Here is a 16,450-nt window from a genome sequence, read left to right as displayed (position 1 = left end):
GCAGGCACTGCAGACCCTGAATTTAAGGGGTGCTGGTCTGAGGACCTCAAAAGTCCCTGCAAACTTTATGGTTCTGTGATCTGAGTTAATTTCTAGATTGTTGAGCCGGGTCTAGGTTGCCATATTTTGAAGAGCAAAAAAGAGTACACATTTGCTGGCACCTGGGGCAAAAGGGGGAGGGGGTGCGGAAGTGGGCATACAGTGGTGCCTCGGGTTGCATACACTTCAGGTTACACACTCCGCTAACCCAGAAATAGTGCTTCAGGTTAAGAACTTTGCTTCAGGATGAGAACAGAAATTGTCCTCCGGCAGTGCAGCAGCAGCGGGAGGCCCCATTAGCTAAAGTGGTGCTTCAGGTTAAGAACAGTTTCAGGTTAAGAACAGACCTCCGGAACGAATTAAGTACTTAACCTGAGGTACCACTGTATTCCACAATGTCCCTTCAAAATATACAAAAACAAGGACCCAGTTCTTTTCTGCATAATGCAAAACTCACACAGTATGTATATGTTTTGCTCTTGGTTGTCTAGAACTGCGTAGGCAACATAAAATGTATCCTGTTCCCACACCCCTGGACATTTTGGCAAATTCAAAAAATCCACCCAGACAGAAATTTTACCCCTGAAAAACAGGACACATCCTGGGAAAAGAGGACGTATGGCAACCCTGGTGAGTCGACGTGATTCAAACTGGATCTTGATGCCATTGCAAATGAAAGTGCACCAAGATGACTGCAAGCGGTCCAGATCTGTGACTTGAGAAATGCCAAACGCAAACCAAGGGGAGGCTGTGGCAAATTGCACCAGCCGCTATCCCAGCATTAAACAGAGAAATTCTGGGTCTTCAAGCGACATTCACAGGGAGCGGAGCGCAGGGCGGAGCTGAGTCGAGCAGTTTGCTGGAGCCTGGACCAAGTCCTCAAAATGCCCTACAAAAAACTTTATCGCGTTACGTCTTTGAAAAAAGCAGCAGCGCAGAGATGCTCCATATGAATGAGCCCAGCTGGCCTCCTGGAATTGTTTGCTTCCTTCTATACATTTCAGATGCTTCAAAATGAGATTTCCCAGGGCCTCTCGCCTCCCCCGCAGCACCTGAGCCATTTCCCAGTTGGCGCAGAGATGAACTTAAAGCATCTCCTGACATCCTGGGGGATTTGCGCTGGGATCAGCGGAGGAGGCCGGCTGGCTTCTCCAGGCAAAGGGCAACCATTAGTGGAGCAGAAAGGTTTCTGGCGGCTGCAAATCCTTCAGGACTTCTACCTGCCCCCGAACCTATTGGCTGCAGTGCTGAGTTCCTCCTGCCTTTTGGACTGTGTCTCGGAAGACATTGTTCATCTCTCTCTCCCTCTCCACACCCTTCCTTCCTTCCTTCCCTGCTTTTTCTTTCTTTCTTTTTTTGCAGGTTCCATCCTGCAGGAAGGAAAATGGAGAAAATGGATGTGAAGTTACCAGCTGCTCAGAAGGAAGAAAACAGGGGCTTTGGTTATTAAGAGGCAACCGCTTCAATTTGCATTTGTTTAGTCTGGCCCCGGACAAATGGAAGGAAGTTTTACATGCCTTCGGTTGGAGGCAAAGCAGTTGGTTATTACCTGACAGAATGTGACGTGTCTGCTCTATTGCACTGACTCTTGAAGTGGAAGCAAATAAAAAATGAAAATAACCAGCTCACAATCCCCCTCCTGCCACTTGGGCTGGAAGCAACAGAATCTGACTTCTTCCTAATGCCAGAACATTTCTCATCTGGCTCAGCCGCCACGGCTTCAACCAGCCCAATTATTGCTTTAACTGCCGGCAGATTAAAGGAGAAAGAGAAAGCCATCACTTCCTCCTTTATTTTGACAGCCCAGAGATGCTCTCGGGTCTCCTCCTCCGCCTGGAGGACAAATGCCCTTCCCAGGAGCAGCTTAAAAAATAAATGAATTAAGAAGTGACACGCACTTCAATAACACACAAGAAGAAAGACAGAAAGAAAACAATACCGCCGAATTAAGGTTAAGATTAAAGATACATCACAAAATGCAAATTTGGGTCATTTCATTCACAATTCCAGAAAAGAATGTATTATTATTGGGCGTGGGGGTAGTAACACTCTCCCCTGGATTTTAATTCTTTTATTTTATTACATGTAGCAATGCAAATGTTTGAGCAATACAGAAAAGAACAGTGATTTGACATCAAATAGTTCCCCACTTTAAAAACAGAAAATGGAGTGGAGAATTGGCTTTTGCTTCCACTTAACAAATGCAGGCAATCTGCTCCCAGGGCCCCTTGGAAGATGGTCAGGCTGTGTTTATTGAGTGGGTTTTATTTTGTGGTGGAGAAAAGACATTGGCAGAGAGCCAATCAGGAAAGGGCAGCCCAAGGGGTATCAAAAAGGGTAAAAGGAAAAGGGGACTCAGATGGGGGTCTGAGTCGGACCCTGACCTAGGAGGGAGGAGGAGACCTGATCCTTGAGACATGAGCAGAATTCTCTGCTATGTGCCATTGATGTAAAAAAGGTAAACGTAAAGGACCCCTGGAAGGTTAAGTCCAGTCATGAACGACTCTGGGGTTGCGGCGCTCATCTTGTTTTACTGCCCGAGGGAGCCAGCGTTTGTCCAAAGACAGTTTTTCTGGGTCATGTGGCCAGTTGGTCTCTTAGGTGCTACTGGAAGGAATGTTTTTTTTATTTTGTTTCAACTATGGCAGACCAACACGACGACCTACCTGTCACTAGAACATTGATTGATTGATTGTTTCAAAAAAAGAAATGCTTTATGTGTCCATGTTTAATCTTGCCCCTTTCTAAAAATTATTTACTGGTGTGGGGGGGGGGGGTTGGGGGGGTTGTAAATCTGCCAAAGAATAAAATAAACATAGGGTGATGATGGGGAATATGTGTGCTGTGTCCTGTTGGTGTAGGGGCAAGAGAAATGCTCTGGGAGGGACAAAAAATGGGGGTTCAAAGGGGGGGAGTGAGAAATGCCTCTATTTCCATCTGAGGAATGTTGGAGGGTCTGAGTATATGTGTGTTCATGGGACTCCCTTCAGATGTCATAATGAAACAGAACATCATCATCATCATAATTTTATTATTTATGCCCCGCCCATCTGGCTGGGTTTCACCAGCCACTCTGGGCAGCTTCCAACCGAATATTCAAAACACAATACAGCATCAAACATTAAAAAACTTCCCTAAACAGGGCTGCCTTCAGATGTCTTTTAAAAGCAATATAGTTGCTTATTGCCTTGACATCTGAAGGGAGGGTGTTCCACAGGGCAGGCACCACTAAGAAGAAGAATCTGCTGGATCAGGCCAGTGCCCCCCCCCCTTCTCACAAGCAGGATCCAAGCACCAAGACAGCTGTCTCCTCTTGTGCTTTCCAAAAGTTGGCATTCAGAAGTATCACTTCCTCCATCTGTAGAAGCCGAGCAGAGCCATCCTGGCTAGCCTCTGCTCTGTGAATTTGCCCAGTTCTCTTTTAAAGCCATTGAGGTGGCCATCACTGCTTCCTGTGGCAGGGAGTTCCGTAGTTTCACTACGCACTGAGTGAAGAAGTCCTTTCTTTCCTTTAGCTGTCTTGAATCTTCCAACATTCAGCCTCATCAGATTCCTCCTCCAAGGCTTTGAAAAGGCAGGTGATTCCTCTGTGTCCTGTTCCTTTTACTCTGATCCTTATGTGAAGGCGGAAAGGACTCAGAGTTAGATACAAATAAAGAAGTAAACCCAGCTTCTGATGAGTCAGACTACTTTGGGGTTATTCCGCTCGGTGGGGCAGGGAGGCCCCACAGACCATAAGTTGGCCGCCAAGCCTGAAGGCAGATGCGCTGCACTGCAAATTTGCCAGGATTAAAGCTCTGCCTCCGATGGAGAAAGAGATTTAATTGCATTTACACAGCCCAGCCCACGGGAAAAGATGACAACACACACACAAAAGCCCACCACCACCGTCTTCCAATATAATTGCAAATATTTCCACTGAAGGAAAAATAGATCCTATCAGCTACGAAATAGACTTTCAGAATGATGCAACCGACTGTCACCCTCGATTCTCTGGCTTGGTACCTGCGAGAGGAATGGCATGTTCTGGGCTGTGTTTTTTTTCCACCAGGAAAGTTCATTGATTCCTCTTCAGCATATTTACACACACAAAAGACTTTCTGTTGCATATAAATTACATTTTCAAAGACTTCGGCTAAATGCAAATATCATTGATTTCCCCATATCCCACAAAATGATAGTGCCAAGGGAATTGCAAGGGGGGGCGCGGGAAATGTGGAGACTCAGAGAGAGTTTCTGCTGTTACTGTTTATCCAAGCGCACAAAAAACCATACGCACACACACACAGAAGCACTCTCTGGAATCATTTACATTCTGTTTAGACTCATCCTTGAATTGGAAGTGCTATGAGGACTTGTGCCACCTGTTTGGGATCTATATAAGCTGCGGTGGAGCAAATATTTACCCACAGGTATTTGCACAGGTACCATGGAAATCCGCTCTTTGCACTGGGAACAAGGGCCGGATTCCAACGGGAACAGCCATTCATGGCACCCAAAGGCGCAACGCAGTTCACTGCATGTTGGGAGCCAGGGAAATGATTTATTCCCAAGCCAAACTATGAACGTTCCCAATTTACAAATGACATTTTTAATCCAACCTCTGGGCCAATGTTAAGAAGGTAAGAATCACCTGCTGGATCAGGCCCATGGCCCATCTAGTCCAGGATCCTGTTCTCACAGCAGCCAACTGGATGCCCCCTTATGGGAAATCAGCAAACAGGATTGAGCCGCAGAGCCCTGTCCCCTCCTGCGGTTTCTAGCAACTGGAACTGAAAAGCATTCTTGCCTCTGACAGTAGAGGCCAAACAATAACCTTCTCCTCCACGAATTTCTCCAGTCCTCTTTTAAAGCCATCAAAGGTGGTGGCCATCACTGCTTCCTGTAGCAGTGAGTTCCATAGTTTAGCTATGCGCTCTGTGAAGAAGTCTTTCCTTTCATCTATCCTGAATCTTCTCACATTCAGCCTCACAGGATGTCTGTGCTGGGCCCAGGGGTAACCCGTGAAATGCGGTCCAGGTCCGGTCCAGAATCCGAAGGTTCTGCTAGGAGTCAGTTCGACAGGGCCAAGGCAGGACACCAGGCAGGAAACCAGGCAAGGACAGGTACAGGATCTCAGGCAGGATCTGGCACACAGCAATGTTGCTCCGGCAACCTGGGGCGGGGTCCGACAGCCTTTTATCTTTGTTGGGGTAGCGGCCAGGGTAGTAGACCACAGAGGGGAAATAGTGTGATCACCACCTGGAGCCTGCTGATGTCGAACAGAATCTCTCTTCACAGGAATCTTGGATTGAATACGAACCCTCATGCAGATGACGTTCTTGCGTTTGACGACTTTTCCCTTCCCCCTTTCCCCCTTTTAAAAATCTAATATGGGGAGAGCACCATATGAGGCATCTCACAGCCATTTCAACTGAATGTCGTTCCCGGCAAATGTCACCACCGAATATGAGTGTCCTGGCAACGCGGCCTCTTCCATTCTCTCTTTCCTGCAAACAGATCCGGTAGCAGGGCCAACTTAGACACGACCAACCGATGCCAGGATTGCTCCAGCCGTACCTGGCATGGACAGCTGGCATGGATGGGCAACTGCCAAGCCTTAGAGATGGGCAGAGCCCCTGCTGCTATCCAGAACCGGACTCTCTTTCCAGACCCTCTTAACACCAAAACGTCCTTCTTATCGGTTCTGGAAAGGCAAAAGGGAAGAGGGGTTAAGGCCACAGCAGCTGAGATTGCGGTGGGGAGAGGTCTGTGATAGGGGAGGGCAGCACTCTGGCAACTTTCTTGGGTTTTAAAAAATAAAATCAGTAGGTTTATAGAAGGGTGAAGAGCTCAGAAACAGGATCTACCCAGTCACTCCAATGCCCGTTCAGTCTCATTCACACATTGCTAGCATTGATTGAATAGAGGAAATAAAACACACAAAGATCCCATTGGTAAGGAGGAAGAAAAAGTTCTTCATTTACACTTTCTTCTTGCCTTATAAGGAGGGTTTTGGATTCTTCACCATGTGGGAGTGTTCAGGGAGGCAGGAGAGGATATATTGTTTAATTATATCCTTTCCAACTTGTGTTAACAAGTTCCACAATTTAGCAGAGTAACATCCCCCTTTTTAAACTTGTACAGCGGACAGCATTTGCCAGGCTTGTATAAGCCTCTAAAATAAGTTACCTGGTATTTTCCCCTTTAGTCCCTCCTAAAAAGATAGACACAACACAGTCTTCTATAAAAGTTCTATAAAAGTATAAGCTCACTTATGGCTTATGTGTGTGGTACGGAAGCTGTACTACCCAGGACAGGATGGGGTTGTGCAGAGTTGTTAAGGCAGCAGAGAGCATTGTTGGCTGCCCACTCTCCACCTTAGAGCAGATTTATGCCACAAGGTGCCATAGGAAGGCACTGGACATAGTAAAAGATCCATCGCATCCTGGTCACTGTCTCTTCGAGCTCCTGCCATCGGGACGGAGATACAGGACGATGAAGACAAGAACGAGCCGTCTTAAGAACAGCTTCTTCTCCAGAGCGATCTCAGCCCTGAATGGGAAGCCTGGACTTTGAAAGTCATCTAATCTTCCTTGCTGTACTATACTGTATTGTTTTAATTAGTGTTTTTATGGAGCAGTCAAGTAATTTCGTTGTCCCTGAGAGGGGGCAATGACAATAAAGATATTATGATGATGATGATGATGATGATGATGATGATGATGATTATTATTATTATTATTATTATTATTATTATAAAAAGAGTTTACTCACTCACATTCTGTTCACAGATGGATCTCAGAAGGGCAGACTTAAGTTACAAAAGTAATATACCTGGAATCTATCCCATAAAGAGACAGTCCCTTCGTCATCTCTTGGCTGGAAGCCAAAAGAGCATCTTAGGCTAAACAGATGTTGCTTCTTCGATGAAAGTAGTCAGAGAGAGAGGGATGGCGGCCAGTCCTATGCTTTTGTTACCTGCACAGGTGAGGCTGCGCCCACCTCTGGTCACATGTAGAGGAAGTCTGTCCAAACCTAGGGGGAAACAGGAAGCTCCGACTGGCTGGTCCAGATATCCCCTTTTTATGTCCACTCTAGGGATGTTGTACTTGACTGCTCTGTGTTTCACATCCCACAAACCTACATGGTGGGAGCTGGGGATTTCTGTGGGAAACCATGAAGGACAGAGCTTAAATGACCTTTTTCAAAGAAAGCGTGGCTTTATTTCATATAAAACTATTGTGAGACATGATCCCTTAGTGCCACCCATATATGCACATGCCTGGTTCACTTAAGGCTATATAATAATTATAATAATTTTATTCTTTATACCTCGCCCATCTGGCTGGGTTTCTCCAGCCACTCTGGGTGGCTTGCAGCATATATATTAACTTTGTTTGTCCCAGCCCATGCCCTCTGCTGACTGGAGGCATGCAAGGTTGCTGAAACCTAAAAAAATGTCTGGGTTCACGATCCCACGTGGGTCTGGAGACTTGACACAATCTTCTGAAACTCCCCAAATGAATGTTTTATGGAGATCACACAGACAGCATGCTATTGAGAGTTTGGGGGCTTATGGCTTGTGTCGGAGGCAGGTAGCATACTATGGCAGGCGTGTCTGTGCAGAGCATGTCGGACAAGCTAGGAGGTGTGCAGAGGAGGGCAACCAAGATGATCAAGGATCTGGAAACCAAGCCTGATGAGGAACGGTTGAAGGAGCTGGGTATGTTTAGCCAGAAAAAGAGGAGATTGAGAGAAGATAGGACAGCCATCTTCAAATATCTCAAGGGCTGACCCATGGAAGAGGGAGCAAGCTCCCCCCCATCCTTCTGTGGAGGTTAGGACTCGAACCCATGGCTTCAAGTTACAAGAAAGGAGATTGACAGTGGAATGGTCTCCCTCAGGAGGTTGTGGACTCTCCTTCCTTGGAGGTTTCTAAGCAGAGGTTGGATGGCCATCTGTCATGGATGCTTTAGCTGAGATTCCTGCATTGCAGGGGGTTGGACTAGATGACCCTTGGGGTCTTTTCCAAATCTACAATTCTAGGATTCTGTGATTCTATGGTAGTTAGCTGACCTTGGGATGGGGAAAGAGTTTATATCCTGTACCTGGGAAGTCATAAAGTGTTGGGGGGGGGGGAATGTGATCAATGGCACTAATGTCTGAATTGTTCAGGGGGCTGTTATTACAAGACTGCTTTAAGTGCACACAGCCTTAAGTGCTTTCCAAGGAAAGGATTGAATTTCTCACCAAGGTGCTGAATTGCAAATTCAGCAAGGAGAAAGGAAAAGGTGAAGCGAAACCAGATGTTTCTTGAGGAGCAGAAAGCTTGGATGAGACAATCTTGGCACTGGCTGGTCATGGAGCAAGGCGAGGGGACAGGAAGCTCAGCTTTGCATGCTGATGGTCTAAGAAAACTGCCAATATTGTGTTGCTTTGTCTTTTTTAATAAACTGCTTTGAGGATGTTGTTGTTGTTTTACATTCAAGGAGTGTATAGATGTCATGAAATAACTAAAGAACTCAAACTAAAAAACATCAGAGCAGCACTTCAGACCAGATGGTTATGGATCCTGAAAGGATTCAGCCCATTCCCCAAAATCACATATTTATTGCAGCCCTATCTTAATTATAGTTTACTATAGACAAGAATTTTCTCAATCCATTCCAAAATTTTACACACACAGACACCATTGGTTTGGAGACCTGCATTGCAAAATTCAGAGATTTGACGGTTTAGATGGATAACTGAATTGCAAACAGCAACCAGATTTCTTGGCCAGCCATTTAATAAGTGGGCAGGATCATAGATTCATAGAACAGTAGAGTTGGAAGGGACCCTGAGGGTCATCTAGTCCAACCCGCTGAAATGCAGTACTCTCAGCTCAAGCACCCCTGAAAGATGGCCATCCAACTTCTGCTTAAAAACCTCCAAAGAAGGAGAGCCCACCACCTCTCATGGGAGTCCATTCCATTAATAATAATAATAATAATAATAATAATAATAATAATAATAATAGTAGTATTAATTTTATTATTTATTCTCCACCCATCTGGCTAGGTTTCCCTTTGGAATCAGAGCAGAAAACTAAATTAACATTTGTAAAAAAGCCAGAAGCATTTTTTTTTTAGGGATTGTAGGAAAAGACCTGCCAAGGAAAGTGAAGAATATATTTATGTCTGCAACAACGGCAGCAAGAGTCTTAATCGCACAAGGATGCAAGAATGAAGAAACCCCAACAAAAGAACAGTGGCAAAAAAAATTGATGGATTATGCAGAACTGGCCAAATTGACATATAAATTGCGAGATAAGGACAACAGTGACTTTAAAAAAGAATGGGAACCGTTTACAAATTATTTTAAAAACCCCCAAAATGAACTGGACTCCTTGGCAGGTTTTGAATAAACATACACAAACTTATTGTTGCTAATATACGGTAATAGATAGATAAGTTGAGGATCTTTACATTTTTATAACATGCAGAGAATAATATGTGTTAAAAAATCAGAGAGAGGAGCTGAGGGAAATGGGAGGGAGGAGGGAGGGAGGGGAGGGCGAAATGGGGGGGAAATATAATGATGATGATTTGTTGGAATAATTTGTTATGTGAGAACATTCAATAAAAAAAATTACAAAAAAGAAAAGAGAACAATGGAACCAGAGCAAAAAACAACACTGTGGCTCAACTCCCTGTTGATTTTTGATTTAGTGGATATATGGAGATATAAATATCCTGTCCCTGTTGGATTTCTGACTTTCCAGAAATTGGAAAAGGGTTGCAGCCTCAGTGAGAACCTCGAGTCAGTGCCTGATGTTGCTCAGCCACGCTCACAGAACCACAGAATTGTAGAGTTGGGAGGGAGCCTCAGGGTCATCTAGCCCACCCCCACCCTGGCAACGCAGGAATCTCCACTAAAGCATCCTTGGCAAATGGGCACCTTCACTAAAAACCTCCCAGGAAGGCGCCCAGCTGCAATTCTTTCCCTGCCTCTCCTTCTGGCTCCGAAGACGCTGGAGCTGTGGGCGTCTTGCGTGTCTCCCATCATTGCAAACCATCTGCTTCTTCGGCATTCTGGGGGGGGGTGGGGGGTGCTGCTGCTTTTTTTAATCCATCAGGCCAAAAACGAAGCCATTCTGTGTCAAACAACATCCTCTGACAAATTTGGCTGACGAGACTCAAGTTTGTCTTTTGGGTTCGGATCTCGTGGTTTATTTATCGGTCATTATTCCTGACAGCTTTGCTTGCTGGAAGGAGGAGGCGGAGCAGGAGGCGGCAGCAGCAGCAGCAGGGGAAATTGTCTTGGCTGAGGATCCAAATAGCTAGAATTGTAGATTTGGAGAGCTGGAAGGGACCCAAAGGGTCATTTATTCCAACCCCTTGCAATGAATGAATCACGGCTTTTGGGAAATCCTGCTCAAGGATCTTTGAGGGTAACTAGGGACGCGGGTGGCACTGTGGTCTAAAGCACAGAGCCTAGGGCTTGCTGAACAGAAGGTTGGCAGTTCGAATCCTTGCAATGGGGTGAGCTCCCGTTGCTCGGTCCCTGCTCCTGCCAACCTAGCAGTTCGAAAGCACATCAAAGTGCAAGTAGATAAATAGGTACCGCTCTGGCGGGAAGGTAGACGGCGTTTCCGTGCGCTGCTCTGGTTTCTCCAGAAGCGGCTTAGTCCTGCTGGCAACATGACCCAGAAAAACTGTCTGCGGACAAACACCGGCTCCCTCGGCCTATAGAATGAGATGAGCACCGCGACCTCAGAGTCGTCTGCGACTGGACTTAATGTTCAGGGATCCCTTTATCTTTACCTTTTTAGAGGAGGAGAAACAACCCCTTTGTGAATGAGGCAAAAGAGGGAAATGTCTTTGCAAAAAGGCAAAAAATAAAAATAAAATTGGGTGACAGAAAGGAATTCAAGAAAACAGAATCCAAAGGACATCTGAGTCTGCTGTATCAGGCTAGTGCCCATCTAGCACGGTGACCAGCCAGGTGCCCATTATGGGAAACCTGGAAGCAGGATCCGAGCGCCAGAGCCCTCTCCCCTCCTGTGGTTTCCAGCAACTGGGATTCAGAAGCATTGGCTTCCTCTGACCTCGGAGGCAGTGCAGAGCCATCCTGGCTTCCAGCCTGAGTTTAAGGGACCCAAGGGTCATCTAGTCCAACCCGCTGCAATGCTGGAATCTCAAGTGAAGCATCCATGACAGATGGCCATCCAACCTCTGCTTAAAAACCTCCAGGGAAGGAGAGTCCACCATCTCCTGATGGTGACTGTTCCACTGCAGAAGAGCTCTTACTGTCAGAAGGTTTATGAAGAGACCACAGTCTCCACAGGGCCTCATTTCCAAAAGGAAACACAGACCCTGGGAGAGCGTCCGGGACTCCGGGAATTGCACACCACTCGGAGATTGGGGTGGCATGCAAAACTAAAGAAAAGAAGACAACAGAAGACCTCTCCTTTACAGTTTGCCAAGAAAGAATGAAGCTTTTATTCAACGAGACGAATTATGAAGTTCAATTAGCTTCAGCAAAATTAGCAGCTCTCCAAAGGAAAACATAACAATCATTTGTGGGGGGGGGGGGAGAGAGGGGAGGAGAGAGAGAATTACTGGAGGCTCCCTTTCAGCGTGTCAGCATTATGCCCTGATAGGGGAAAAAAAGTGCCATGTTTTCCTTTGCATTGGCTAATTTTACGAGAGGACATAATTGCTACAGTTTCTCACATCTAAGGCTTCTCCTCCCCCCCCCCACCCCGTTCCAAGCTGGCCTCGTTGCCCAATATTTAATTAGAGTGACCCATTTTGCACACATGCCAGCTTGTCGTTTTCTAATGCAGATGATCCTCAGCGCAATGGAGCTGCTTGATGCGTTTTCTAGACGCCGCCCTGGGACCCATCAGTGTGATGTTATCGTCTCTGAATGGGCGTCCTCTATCACTTAGATGATAATCGAGCCGGGAATGGGCTGGAAGGGCCGGCCGGCTCTGCTTTGGATTCGGGAGGAGCAAAAAAACAACGTACAGCCGTTTTATCTTCACATTCCAAGACAGAATTCTACATGGGTGGAAACGCCAGTGGTTTCCTCCCCCTCTCATTTTGCTAGAACTCGCGGACGTCCAGTGAAGCTGAAGATTCAGGACATAGGAAAGAAAGGACTTCTTCGCCCAGAACACAGATGAACTGTGGAACTCCTTCCTGGAAGAGGGAGGGACAGCCACCAACTTGGATGGCTTGAGAAGAGCATGAGACAAATTCATGGAGGAGGAGAAGGCTATTGTTGACTTAGCAGCCAGAATGGCTCTGCTCCACTTCCACAGTTAGGAGGCAGCCATGCTTCTGAATGCCAGTTGCTGAAAAGCACAGGAGGGGACAGTGTTGCTCTTATGCTCAGGTCCTCCTTGTGGGTATTGTTGTTGTTGTTGTTGTATTTATTTATATCTCACATTTCACCCCATAGAAGGACTCAAGCCAGCATGGTGTAGTGGTTAAGAGCAGTGGACTCGTAATCTGGTGAACTGGGTTCGCGTCTCCGCTCCTCCGCATGCAGCTGCTGGGTGACCTTGGGCCAGTCACACTTCTCTGAAGTCTCTCAGCCCCACTCACCTCACAGAGGGAGGAAGGGAAAGGAGAATGTTAGCCGCTTTGAGACTCCTTCGGGTAGTGATAAGGTGGGATATCAAATCCAAACACTTCTTCTCTTCTTCTTCTTCTTCTTTGGGTCCTTTGATCTGGGTAGAAGCTCTCTCCTTCTTCAAGCAGCACAGTTAAACTTTGCAACTCCCTCCCACAGGAGGCAGTGATGGCCAGCAACCTAGATGACTTTAAAAGAGGATTAGACAATTTTATGGAGGAGAAGAGGGCTATGGATGATTACCAGCCAGGATAGCCATGTTCAGCCTCCACTCATTGAGGCACCACTCTTTCAGCGTGGTGTAGTGGTTAAGAGCGGTGGACTCGTAATCTGGGGAACCGGGTTCGCTTCCCTGTTCCTCCACATGCAGCTGCTGGGTGACCTTGGGCCAGTCACACTTCTCTGAAGTCTCTCAGCCCCACTCAGCTCACAGAGTGTTTGTTGTGGGGGAGGAAGGGAAAGGAGAATGTTAGTCGCTTTGAGACTCCTTCAGGTAGTGATAAAGCAGGATATCAAATCCCAACTCTTCTTCCTCTTCTTCAAGGTGGCTTGCAGATAAATTAGAAACTGCTAAAAAAGAAAAAGAAAAAAACTCATTAAGAAACAATTAAACTCTCTTTAATTGACCATGGAGTGACAGGCTTGGTCCTCCAAACTCCTGTCCAAGTTGTCAAAGGCCAGGGCAAAGGGCTCCGCCATTAGCTTCACCATAGTGAGTAGGCAATTATGATCTCTCATTTGGATCAAAGCTCTGCTTTATAGAAAAGCGAAGAGAATAATATTCTATGAAGAAATGCTAAGAAAACTGAATTGCATTGAAAAAAAAAATAGTTTTGGATCGCTGAAGAAACACAGTGGCCTATCAGTTGCAGGGGATGTGGGTGATGCAGTTCACATAATTTTCTAAAAGTCTTCTAATGGGATAAGCGCAACTCTGAGAAATCAGATTGAAGCCGCGCAGTATATTACAAAGTGACATAATATATCGGGCTGTTTTATGGTTTGCTGCGTGTTAAATCATTGTGACGAGATGGGACAATTTGCATAATTTCTTCCACATTTGGTTTTGTTGCAACAAAGTGGGTGAATTGGCTCTGAACGGAACGGGTGATTTAATTTCTCTCCTGTCAATAAAGCAATGAGGTTTTAATGCATTGACGAGGTCAACTCAGTGCAAGTCAGGAGAAAGTCTCGGAAGCAGGAACGGCCTTGAAATGGACCCCCACCTCAACCTCCATGATACGGCGCTGCTCATGCTGTCTGGGGCAGACTCCTGGAGGAGACCTTCTTGAAGCATGAAGACTTAGCAATTGTGACATTTTAGCCTGCTCTTTGGAATCACAAAAGTGTTGGGAGACACCATGAATGTCCTTGAAGACATTGACTGGCCATCTCTGCCTCCTGGGGGAGGGAGTTTAAACATGTTTTAACTATGTGCCTAATGAAGAAGGACTTCCTTTCCTCCGTGCCAAATTGGGGGTGGCTTCCATCAAGTTCTTGCTCATCTTCTCCTGAGTGGCCTCATTTCCAGACCAGAAGACAAAGCCAGCTTGCTAGCGGCATTCATTCCAGGCACCTTTAATTTTGCAAATTAAGCAGCAATCTCATTCGCACTATTTTTTTTTATTTTTTGCAAGCGTCCCATGCGAGTAATTTTCTCCCACAGTTGTAGAATCAGCAATCAACTGGATGGGGAAATATCCAGAAGGGGAAAAGAGGGATAATTGCAGTGTGTTGGTCCCTTGGTGCTGGAAGGAGGGAGAAGTCCAGCTCCACAAGTTCTGCCTCTCCCCAAGGCGCCCAGCATTTATGGAGATCAATTCATTTCGGAATAAGGAGGTTGCTAATAACGGAAACACCAGCCCCACCACAGGATCCTGCCAAGGTGGACGGCTGCCCAGGAGACTTCAGCCATCGTAAAACACTGACTCTCCCGTTTTCTCTCCTTTAATTAATTATGTTTGGTTTGGCTCCTTGTGGAAAACCAGGTCAGTGGCTCCTCTTCTGAACTGGAACTAATCACTATTGCTCAATTGTTACTTATCCGAGAGGGAGCCGAGTCTCCCTGCTGGATTTGCAAAGATGCACATTGGTCCTTTTTTTAGACCCTCTAAAGCAGGGGTGGCCACCGCCCAAGAATTTAAGACTGGTAGATCACTATCTACCCCCATTTTTGGGGGGTTCAGGACAAAGTTGTTGAGCTGTTTTAGGGAGAAGGAAAGGGGAAAAGGGAACAGCCACTCACCAACAGATTGCTGAAGAAGAGTTTGGATTTGATATCCTGCTTTATCAGTACCCGAAGGAGTCTCAAAGCGGCTAACAATCTCCTTTTCCCTTCCTCCCCCACAACAAACACTCTGTGAGGTGAGTGGGGCTGAGAGACTTCAAGAAGTGTGACTGGCCGACTTCCGGTTTGGGATCGCAAGCAGCAAGGAGCGCGGAAAAGACGCTGAGAGCTTTTCCGAACTTCACGGGGGCTCGGGGGCAACGCAAGGGCACTGCGACCCCCAAAATCTCAAGGGGGGTACCCTTGAGGGACAAGCTACCCAGCAGCGTTGGAGGAGTCCCGAAGTTTTTTCCGGTTTTTTTTTAAAGAGACTTGAAAGCGACGGGACTGAGAAACGCGAACGGTAAGCTCTGCGGACCCCGTGTAGTGATGCCTCTAGCTCCTACTGGAAAAGCGACAAATCTCCGCAACTTTAAGAACAGAACCCTCAAGATTATGGCAAAAACGACGTATTAAAAACTTTAAGCTAGCAATAAGAGGGCTTCTGGATATAAAAAGCTTTAACTGAGGAACCCGACTTGTTCTTCCAGAGCAAAATGGCGCAGGAAACATAGTCGCAAGAGTAAAGAAAGGAAATGACTAATCATCTGCTATAGAGAACAGAAAAGTGAAAGCCCTCAGCAACTTTGTTGGTGAGGCGAAGGAAAGATAAGTAACAACTAAGCAACTAAATAGACCTCAAGAAACTTTGTATTCTCTCTGGGGGAAATGACTCCAAAAATAAGGGACTAAAAAAGACTGAGTAGGATAGAGGGATAATTACCCCGAAGTATTAAATAACAACATTGCAGCATAAGGGGAAGGTGAGGAAAGGGAAAAAAAAAAAGACGAAATATAATAAAAGCTTTCAAACAAATAAATAATAACTTTCACCTACCTGCCCTTCTCAGAGGGAAGGTTGAAATTTTGAGCATTTGGCTAAACCCCAACTGGAGATACTAACCTCCCCCCCTTAAAGACTTTGGAGTTTTAACCCCTTTCTCTTCTCCTCTTCCTGGCTTCTCTCTTCTTTGCATTTTGGAGAAACTGGGCATGAACTGATCCCAAACTTTGTTTTCACGCCTACTCCTCTTCGCTGAAAGACTGGTTTAAAATTTGAATACATCGGACCTTTAAAGATCTTGAACTTGGTTTTCTTGACTTTCTCTGTTGGTTTGGGTGTTTGCTTTGGAGACTAAAGTGCAACTGAACTTAAAAGAGGAACATACTTAAAATTACTGGAGGACTCAACTACTCTCACCTTATGGTTTCGGACCTGACTTTTGGGGGTATAAATTTCTGGACCCCTCCTCCCAATCGTAACCAAATATTGGATTAAGCCAGCAAGTGGCTGAAGAATACAGATTTTGGAAAGAGACTCATCTGCGGTGACTTACTTTCTAACATTGATTTTTTTTTGGGTGAAATTTTGAAATTGGATTAAGCTGACCAAGTGGCTGTAACATAATTAGAAGGGAAGAAAAGGAGCCCTTATATAAGATAAAGTTAGATATTTGTTAAATTTATTTTGTTTAAAGT

The sequence above is a fragment of the Podarcis filfolensis genome (genome assembly GCF_964270895.1).
Source record: "Podarcis filfolensis genome assembly, chromosome: 1".
Lineage (NCBI taxonomy): Eukaryota > Metazoa > Chordata > Lepidosauria > Squamata > Lacertidae > Podarcis > Podarcis filfolensis.
This window is presented reverse-complemented; position numbering follows the sequence as displayed.